This window comes from Podarcis tiliguerta, assembly GCF_965153285.1.
Source record: "Podarcis tiliguerta genome assembly, chromosome: 1".
NCBI lineage: Eukaryota > Metazoa > Chordata > Lepidosauria > Squamata > Lacertidae > Podarcis > Podarcis tiliguerta.
Window position 1 is genome coordinate 72,622,318 of NC_139534.1, and position 11,089 is coordinate 72,633,406.

Here is an 11,089-nt window from a genome sequence, read left to right on the forward strand (position 1 = left end):
AAATAATATTTGAGTGAGGGCTACCTGGAGAAATTTTAAATGGCTGCAATCAGTGGTAGCACCAGAAGAATTGGTGGGGGGAGGGGAGATGGCCACAGAAGGTAAAAAGCAAATTTCTAAGTGGGCAAGAAAAAAATAAATAACAGCAGGTGTTAATGATAGGAGTTCAGAAATGGGAGTGAGGGGTCCTTGTTTTGGGGGTGGGTGCTTGCCATCCCCCCTGGCACCGCCTGTGGTTACAACATATATTTCTGTATACATTTTTTACACAAATAATGGTACCACACATTGCTATTTTCCAAGAAAAAGAGGTGTCGGAACTCACCTCCCTCATTCTCTTAAAATGGCAATGGCACCCACCTGAGAGGTGCCAGAACTGAGTTCCGGCTTCAGCCAGGGTTTTCTGAAGAGGCAAGCTCTTTGCTAGACGAAAAGCAGCTTGTGTAAGGGATCCTGCAGTGAAATTTTCAAAGGAGGCTCTGGCTGAGTCAAAGAGCTTTTACCCATAAATTACTACTTTGGATTACATTCAGCAGATACAGAGTGGTGGTGGTGGTGTCACCAGGGCGAGACTCGTGGGTCAGATGGCAGCAGTAGGATTAGGCACTTTGCCACTTGTCTGCTTATCCAGCAGCAGTTGTTATCTCACACGAGTTGCAAATTGCACAGGTGCCACAAATCCTTTTAGTAAACAGCTTCACCTGCATTGTGGGGGGTGTCATAAGTAGAAAAGGGGAACAAACAAGCTACTGTGTGTTCAATGTGCTTGCACCAGGCAAGGAATGGTTTGTGCACGCTCACGAAAGCTTATACCCAGAACAACCTTAGTTGGTCTCTAAGGTGCTACTGGACAATTTTTTAATTTTTTAATTTATTATCCCAACAACACAAGAAAGGCAAACAATCTCCTGCATCACATTACGAAATGGGGAAAAAGGGAAAGTAATGCAGTTATATCTATGTTTAAAAATGTAACTGAAGATTAATAGTCAAAAGGAAGAGTCACTTATGAGTAATGATAATTTAAATGGAATTAATTAAGCGGCCAGACTGGGAGCAGCAGGCCAAGATAATTGATATTTTGCCTTTCTGTTCTTGCAATGATCCTACTTCTTGTCACATAAATAAGCTGTTTTTCACTGTTAATTCTAATTTACCTTCTAGAGGGTCCCCCCCCCCCCCGTTGTAACCCGTATCTCCGTATCCTTGCAGCACAGATGAACAAAGATTTTACTGCTTGGGAAATTGAAAAGTGAGTAGGTATCATCAAGTTGTGGTAGCATTAGACATTTAATTAAGGGAGGACTTTAGCCTGAAAGTAATATAGGCTGGAGAGATTTGGAGTTTCTTATCTCCTAAAAAATAGATTTTATGAGTGTGGTCTAACTTGTCCGAGGTCTAACTTTTGCTGTTAACTTCAGCATAAGAACTTGAACAATATGTAAGTAATTGCTCATTATCCGGAGAAGTCTGTTCCTCTGACCACAGGAGCTGATCCATTTGCTTCAGTGAATGATGGTCATGTGAAGAAACTCAGTCCATGCTTCCAAAGCAATGTGCTTCCAAATTGATGTTCGTTACCTTTTTGTCCATTGCCTCTCCTCCTCCTCCTGCCCACCTAAAGATGATCAACAGCATCTGCTCTCATGGGTGACATTACATACTGGTGTGGGAGGGAGTTGGCAAATTCAGGAGCAGCTGTACTACTTGACTGAAACTCTGGACTTAAGGCTAGTGAGGTAAAAAAGGATGCTGTTGGTTGGAGACAGGAGTTTCTCATTGAAAAACTCACTGAAGTAGATAAGAGGACTGTGGCAGGGGAGGCTGTTGATGTGAGGAGATTGTAATATGCTCAGGGGAAAACATGCCTCTGGATCATAATGCTACAAAGCCCACTTCTATATCATGGCTGAAGTTAAGCAGGCTGGAGTCTGGTCAGTACCCAGATGGGAAACTGCATGGGAACTGCATGTTCACCAGCCTGAGTTCCAAGAAGGGCATGATAGAAGGGAAATAAACTAATATAGCCTTGCCATTTCCATCCCCTTGCACAATGCACCTATCAGCTTTTTAAAAAGATCTTTGCTGCTTTTATTGTACATCACCTTGAGATGATTGTGTGGAGAAAGTGATTAGTAAATTAATGATGAATAATAATAATATTAGAAGAGGTATGCCGTTTATGATGTGCAACTGAACCAGCAGACACGTGCATATCAGCTAACACATAAATATGCAGAATGCAAAGTGGGGGCAACTCTAGGTAATGAAAGGTTTCAGGGCCCAGGGCCCTTGGACACAAATTTGCACAAAATTTACACATCCTAATATATATGTATGAATGCCTCTGGGCAAATGAAGATGGTAGGTAGCTGGGGAATCTCACCAGCACTGAGCTTTGCAGCACAGGCAGCTACATGGTAAGTTAAGTTTAAAAGTGGGGGAGGGAAAGGGCCAGGAGATCTGGGATCTGCTGCAAATACCCAGGGCTGAGCCCCCCTGGACCACTCCCTTAACAATGCCCCGGGGCCTCAAAGATAAATTGGATGGATGGTTACAATACTATCAGATGAATGAATTGTATAAACTTGACAAGAAAAATGGTTTTGCAACAGAAAAATCCAAATTGGAAACAGAATTGTTAGACACTAATGTTAAAAATCTCTCTAAAATGTATAATTTGTTGTTAGAATGGCATACAAAGGATGAACAAGTTAAATCTGTGATGATTGATTAGGCAAGAGATGTTGGGCACAATATAATGTTGGAAGATTGGGAAAGGCTGTGGAAGAAAGGGGTTAAGTTTACTGCATGTAATGTATTAAAAGAAAATATTATGAAAATGATGTATAGATGGTACATAACTCCGGTGAAATTAGCAAAGATTTATCATACAAATGATAATCTATGTTAGAAATGCAAAGAAAAAGAAGGTACTTTCTATCATAGGTGGTGGACATGGCCTAAGGTGGAAGACTTATGGGAAAAGATATATAATGAGCTGAAAAAAATGTTGAAAAATACATTTATTAAAAAACCAGAAGACTTTCTACTTGGAATAATAGGATTGGAATTGCCCAAAAAAGATGTTAGACTGTTTTTGTATGCCACTACAGCAGTAAGACTTTTATTAGCCAAAAACTGGAAATCGCAAGAGATACCAACAATAGAAGAATGGCAGATGAAGATGATGGACTTTTTGGAGCTGGCCGACCTGACTGGAAGAAAGGAGACACAAGAGGACTGGAAGAAATTTAAAGAATATTTCGCTAAATATTGTAATATAGGATAAAGAGAAATTTCTTGGAAGTAATAAATAGGCTTGGGGGTAGAACAAGAATATGTTGTTAATAATTATTAAGGATTAGAATATTAATAAAGGAGAAAAGGGTAGTAAATGAAAGAAGTTAATACTATTAGAAATATGAATTTGGAGAACTGCTAAACAGGTGATATAATGAAATTCAGTTAGAGGGGATTTGAGGAAGTCAGTTATCAATGTAATGAAATTAGGGTTTGGAAGTAATAATTCTTTTTTATGTCTTTTTCTTTGTTTTTATGTATTGTAATGTTTTTTTCTTTTTTCTTGCTTCTTTTTTCTGTGATAAATGTGAAAACCAATTAAAAAAATTGAAAAAACAAACAAACACAATGCCCCTGTGCCTATACAAAATGCAGCTAGCTGGGTGTGGCAGAGGAAGCTGGATTATGGAAAAGGGCAATTCATTTATTGTCAAATGAAGAAATAAATTAGCCTTCCTGGGATACAGTTCTCAGACAACTTACCGGTAACTTGGAGCAAGATAAGCAGCTCAAGACTTGCAGCCTGTAGCTTCCAGGGAGGTAGTAAAGTAGGATGCTAAAATAAAGGATTCTGTTCTGCTGCCTTAAGCTCACTGTTATCTGATACTTTCTTATCCATGCAGCTGTTTTGCCAGTGTGGCTTCTCATCTCTGCCATGCAATTGCAATTTTTATGCATGGGTGAAGTTTCAGAAAGTGAGATTTTGATTCAGGCAGGAGGAGGCAACACAAAAGGCTGGTATATTTCTGCCATATTTTGGCAAAGTCACCAATAGGCATTGGCTGGTTTAATCAACACAGACCCCATGACAGTGTGAACTAGAGTTATAAAGGATGTAACCCCTCAACACGCAGGACCTCTCTCAACTTTAATTGATTTCCAGCTCTCTAAAGGCGTTTGCTTTGCTTCCAAAAGAGCCTTCTTTCCCGCAGCATATACTTTTATCAAAGGTGTAGATTGCTCTTTCTGGGCGATTCAAATTTGTCCAAAGCATGACACTGTCTCATCCTACAAATTAGAGCCAGGGGCCCCAACAAAAAGTTGCAGGAGGTTGAGTGAAAGGACTGCTTGCTAATGTCCCCACTTCATGCCAATCTGCTGATGATATAAGTAGCAGACCAAAGAGCAGCACATGCCAAAGTAAGCGTGCCACAAGTCACATGATCCCAATGTCAGTGCATCACATGGGTCACATTCACACCATACGTTGCAAGCATAGAGCTTCCCCCGGAGAATCCTGGGAACTGTAGTTTATTCATGGTACCAAGTATTGTAGCTCTCTGGAGGATAAACCACAGCCCTCAGAATTCTTTGAGGGAAACTCTGTGCTGAGACTCCAATACTTTGGCCACCTCATGAGAAGAGAAGACTCCCTGGAAAAGACCCTGATGTTGGGAAAGATGGAGGACACAAGGAGAAGGGGACAACAGAGGACAAGATGGTTGGATAGTGTCCGTGAAGCTACCAGCATAAGTTTGACCAAACTGCGGGAGGCAGTGGAAGACAGGAGTGCCTGGCGTGCTCTGGTCCATGGGGTCACAAAGAGTCGGACACGACTAAACAACAACAAATGTGCTTTAAATGTTTGGTGTGGATGTGATCTTGCTTCAGTTATGATTTGGTTATGATCTTTAAAGCACTAAATGGCTTGGGGGCAGGATACCTAAAGGGCTGCCTTCTTCCATACCAGCCTGCCTCAGATCTTGGGGAGAGGCCTTTCTCTGTGCCCAATATATGGGAGAAGCTCTTTCTCACTGTGGTGAAAGTGAAGGCTGCCTTCTCAGTTGCCATACCCAAACTGTGAAACACAATGGTGCCCAGCTAGCTTCTCTCTTGTTGCATTCTGCTAGTTGGTAAAGACTTTATTTGTTCTGAAAGGAGTTGATGTTTCATCAAAAGATTAAGAAAAGAAATCCATGCTCCATCTCCTATTCTCTTTTATCATCTTCTTTTGTTGTTTTATTGTTGTAATACTTGGGTGGGCCCTTTATCTTGTTCTCAGGAATCTCCCCAGTACATCCCTCCCTCCCACATCATGCTGCTCTACATCCTCCACAAGTGCTTTTACATATTTGGAATGCATCCTTGATCTGTGTTAATACCTCTTGAATGTCTGGATAGAGGATGGGGAGATGTGGGTGGGTGGAAATGACACTGCATTGCTGTAGTGCAGGCTACTGAAGAAAGAAAAGATTGAAAGTGGTTGCTCTGCCCACAAATGTTGCCTTGCCTCCAACCCACCACTGGCAGGAGGTCCTAGAACAGGGACGGGGAAGTTATGGTCATACAGAAGCTGTTGGGATCTTCTTCTTTGGTGATCACTCATAGCCGAGTAAGATTGTCTTCACTAAACATGGTTTGAACAGCGAGTCTGTAAGTGACTGTGGAGGCCAATTCTGGATCCACTCGTCCTTCCACAGTGGGGACATTGGTTTCCGGGCAGGAGCTGGTCATGGTGAGGGTTTGCCAAGCGTGCCTTCCTCTTAGCATGTTTCTCCCTTTCATCCTGAGTTCGAGCATCTTCAAAACCCATGCCAGCTTTGGTAAAGGCTGTTCTCCAATTGGAGCACTTGCAGGTCAGTGTTTCCCAGTTGTTGGTGTTTATACTACTTTTTTTTTTAGATTTGCCTTGAGAGGGTCTTTAAACCTCTTTTGTTGACCACCAGCATTACGCTTTCCATTTTTAAGTTCGGAATAGAGTAGTTGTTTTGGAAGACAATCATCAGGCATCTGCACAACATGACCAGTCCGACAAAATTGATGCAACTCCCATCATCCCTGACCATGCTGGCTGGGACTGATGGGAGTTGGGAATCCAACAGAATCTGGAGGGTCACAGCTGCCCCATCCCTCCCCCTAGGTTCAGCAGCAAACATAAGAAAAGCCTGCTGGATCAAGCCAATGGCCCATCTCCACCCCATGCCACTTCTCCCCAGCCCCAGAAATTCTGAAACGTATTTTGCCTTGCAGACACATATTTGGAACACCGTGGAAGGATGCAGTGGCAGTGGGGTGAGATTTTGAAATGGAATAATTGTATGGAAATGGTTAACTACCCCCTTGCCCCACTGTCACGTCTACATTTTTGTCCCCTGCGTGTGTGCAGCGCCGAAGCTGCATGCTCCAGCACCAGGGGCCGAGAGCAAGCAGGAGTGGGGCTGGCACGTCTCCCAGGGGTGTGGCGTGTGTCCCGGGGGCATGGCATGTCACCCGCGGGGGCCTGGCACACCACCATGGGGGCGTGTGCACTGGGGGCGTGGCGCCCAGCGCAGTGGGGGAATCCACAGCGTGAGTCGGGGGGCAGCCATGGTGGTACCCCCCTCCCTGATGGTACCGGGAGCAGTGCGCTCCCCCCATTCCTCCGCCAGTGCGTGCGTGTTTAATGCATGTGTTGGGGCTCTGTTACATGCATCTACCACTAAGGTTTATAAATATGCTGCTTGGAAATGCTAAATTTTCTTTTCAAAATGAAATTTGTAAATAAAACTATTTAATTAACTATGTGTACAGCTAAAAGAGGTATAATAATTTACTTTTAAAATAATTGTACTAATATTTGGTAAAAGGAGTGGGGCAAGGACTGTGAATAGCAATCTCTGGGGCCTTTAGAAATATGGAACGACACTGGCTGGCTGATAATGAAATTACATTTTGTCCTTTTTCCATGAAATGGGAAAGTCATTCTGCTCTGCAAAGTGCTATAATTATAAAGCCATTTGCCACCTCTAATGGGAGGACTTTTATTTCATAAAATATTAACAAAATATAATATCAGTGCCATAGGTTAGGAATAGTCTTATTTTCTCCATAAAAAGTCAATTTGTAACCACTGCAGAATGTCTTTCTGTGGATGACTGCATATGGCTAACTGATCTTTTTATAGTAGGATTGAGATACAAGCATTGGCTGTGCAATCCTGTGCCCACTTACTAAGGTCTGCTAAATTCAACGGGATGTTCATCAGAGTAGTCATGTGTGGCTTCACACTGTCCTCACAATAGAGTTATCAAAGTCATAAAAGGAAAGGAATTGAGTTGTGTTTATTAATATTAAACTTAGATGTTTCCAGCATGTTTATGAAAGCATTATCAATCTGAGGTACCATTTGACTTAAATAGAAAATATTTGATATCCTTAGTAGGAAAAAATCTCAGTACAGTGGAACCTCGTTTTTTGAACATAATCCGTTTTGGAAGACAGTTCAACTTCCGAAACGTTTGAAAACTGAGGATCAGTGGGCTGGCTGCAAAGTCAATGGGGGAAAATGAAAAACGTTCAACTTCCGAGGCGCGTTTAAAAACGGAAGCAATTACTTACGGGTTTCCGGCGTTCGGCTTCCGAGACACTCAAAAACCGAGGTACCACTGTATTCTCAAACAGTTTTTGTCTTGTAGTAACACTGTAAAGTGTTACACACATCAATAATTTCTATCTGTGTATCTATATATTAACAATTTTTCTAATTTTCTTAAAAGAAGCTGCTGTAAAAGGTCGGACTGGTATATTCAATAGAATAGGTTTTCTCCTCAGCAACTTTAGACCCACCAAGCTAAACAAAGCCAACTAGCTGTGTATGGTAGTTCAAAAGAGATTCAATAAACTGTCTGGATTTCCCATATGCTTAGGACTTTAGCAACTAGAGCATTCTCAATCACTATATGAGCCACAATACATGGCCAATGGGCAGTGTTTGGTCTGGCGGACAAAGTGTATGGTGCAGGGACTAGACACTAGAGGTAAACAGAGGCAACAATATACCAAGAGGTAACTTAGCATCTATGTTACCACTGAGTCAGAGCCACTCCCTTCCAGGATCCTGTAGGGCAGGGTGGCCCAACATCTCAGACCAAGTGGGCCGCAAGAGTACTGCAACACAGAACCCGGGGCCACACACTTACTGAATCAGTAATTAAAGTGTTCACAAAATATTATTTAAGATATGCAGGAAAATTTCTGCTTAAGAAAATATATATATGGTGGGGAGCCTTGCCCAGCTTGTTTCTCTTCACCCTGGAGCTGAAGCAGAGAAGAATAGTATTCAGAGAGCGCACAGATAACATATATAGTGGATGCTCGGGTTGCGAACGTGATCCCTGTGGGATGCACATTTGCAACCCACAGCGTTCACAACCCGTGTCTGCACAGGTTGCGATTTGGTGCTTCTGCGCATGCGCAAAGCACAATTTAGTATTTCTGCGCATGTGCAACCGCCAAAACCCGGAAGTAACCCGTTCTAGTACTTCTGGGTTTCAGTGGTCCACAACCCGAAAAAACGCAACCTGAAGCGTCTGTAACCCGAGGTATGACTGTATTTGAGGGCAACTTCCTGCCAGGATCCTATAAAGTAACTGCACATGAAAAGGCTCCCTTGCACTTTCGAGGTCTGTAGAGTATATCAGATAAGTATCAGTAAGTGCATATTCAAGTGATCTCTGGTCTATCTGCACTACATTGCTTTGGTTGTAAAAGGCAGTTGGAGGAAACATCTAGATATGCATTCCACTGAAAGTGAAGCAGTGGGCAGCATAGACTACACACCATTAGAGAGGCTCGCCTAAAACCCATTGCGAAAACTTGCTAGCTTACCAAATGCTTTGTCATCAAACCCAAATGCCCTCTTTTGATGAGACTGAAGAGACATTCATATACAAACCCCCGTTTCTTCCTTGTGATGAGGGCTGCAGGAGGGAGGGGTGTGTGCTTTATCAGATCAGGGTTAGATAAAGGTGTGGCAGGGAACCATTATTCAGGTATGGTTTTTCTGCATGAGTGTTGTAAGAAGCCACACCACAGCTTCACTGAATAAAGGCAACTGAGCCCTTTTTGAATTGGAAAGTGGCAGCCATAGATTAGACTGGATTGCTGTATCATACGGAACCTCAATATAGTGTAAGGGTGGGCCTCTGAATTCCAGTTCCAGGGAATCACAGGAAGATAAGAGTGCTGCTTCTGGGCTTCCCTGTGAGAACAGGGTGTTGAATCAGGCCTAGGGCGTGATCCAGCAGGGCTCATCTTATGACCTTATGTATAGAGAGACCCTAGACTGCTGCAGCCCCTTCCACCTCTGTTACTAGAAAAACAGGTTGGGATGATTGTATCAGCAGCAATTGTGGCTCATTATCTGCTTCTCAGTAAAAGTTCGTTCTAAATTTTGCATTGTTTCTGCACACTGCTTCAACACACACAAAATATTGTATCATATGAACAGGGACTACTAGAGTTGCTATAAAAACTCTTAACTTATGCAGTTTTCTGCTGTTCTCTAATGAATGTTATGACCATTAATGAGGTTACCAGATGCTGTTTATAAAATAGCAAGACCTATGATTTGCCCATCAAAAACATAGCTATTGTGTGGGTAAAGTTTTGTTGTCATTAACCAAAACTGTCTCTATTGTAAATCAGTAAAATTAAAAGGTATTCATCTATATTTCAATAAATAATAATATATTTGGCTTCTACGTACAAGTTTTCGCCTTGCTTCGCTCATCAGAAGCTGTGCAAGGGAGCATCACAATGTAGTTTCAATGCTAAAGTATCTACCTAGCTATTTTAGACCAATAATGGGGGCACAGAAACAATAATAGTGGATTGCTTTTAACATATATTGAAGGTAGAGGGAATAGGGGGAAGCAAATCAAAAAGCTGCAAATGTTCTGTTTTGATTGTAAAATGATGAGATGATAATGAAACCACTTTGAAAGGAATGATAATGCCAGGGGTAAAAATATTTCACAGTTGTCAAACTGCTCAGAAAGTGTTAACACGGCTCATTCATTTTCAGCAGCAATAGCAAGCTGAAAACATACTTTTGCTGGTCTGAAGCTGATTGATGTACATTACTCATATCAGGCTAATGGCACTTTATTTTCCAACAGGAGCGAGTAATGAGTGACCTTGAGTGCATATTGTTCTGCTGAAAGGTTTTGTTGCTCTGCTTAGTCTATGAGCACCCCCAAGGAAATGAGGGTCCGGTATTGGGTGTTTTCCAGCAAACCTCATTTCTTTCATGGCTTTCTGTAAGAGAATTTGATACAGGGATAGAAGCTAACCTCAGTGAGTAAATGAAATATTGATCTGTGCTACTCTGGCCTTGCCTTCACCTTGTCCCAGGGCTGTGAGTTACTGACTTTTCCGTTTTGGCTGTAATAGGAATTATTACAACAGGCCTGTGCGAGTAATTACTTGGCATGGCAAAAAGGAGGGTCCATCATATATTTCTGTAGAGACGCTCGTTTCCATCAGCCCAGCAGTCTGATTTTTTTGGCCCTGTCTTTCCGACTCTTGATTCAATTCTTTTAACCATCATTAATCAAGCTCCTTGTCAGTAGAAGTTTATCAAAAGTATTAAGTGAACAAGGTTGCTTGGCCTCCTTAAGAGAGAGAGAGAGAGAGAGAGAGAGAGAGAGAGAGAGAGAAGGGGCGGGGGAGAAGCCAGCCAACGCAGGGTAGTAAATTTCAAAATATGGAAGGCTGGTTCCATGATATATAAGAGTGTCTCTTCAGCTAGAATGAGCAGTTTGTTTTAGTGATAGATATTGTAGTTTGAGCCGTGATAGAATCCTTCTCAGGTTTCTCTGTTGTGGACTATCGTTTACGAGAGACCGTGTGTTTCTAAATGGTGAAGGTCACGGCTGATGGCAAAAGTAAAAGCAGTGGTAATTCATTAAAAATAGTTAATAGGGCCTGTAGCTGACAGGGATAAATAGTGACTCGCTGCTATTCAACCCACAGCTAGTTGAGATGATGTTTCTTCTGCGGTTTGCATGCCCTCCAATTTCCAGAC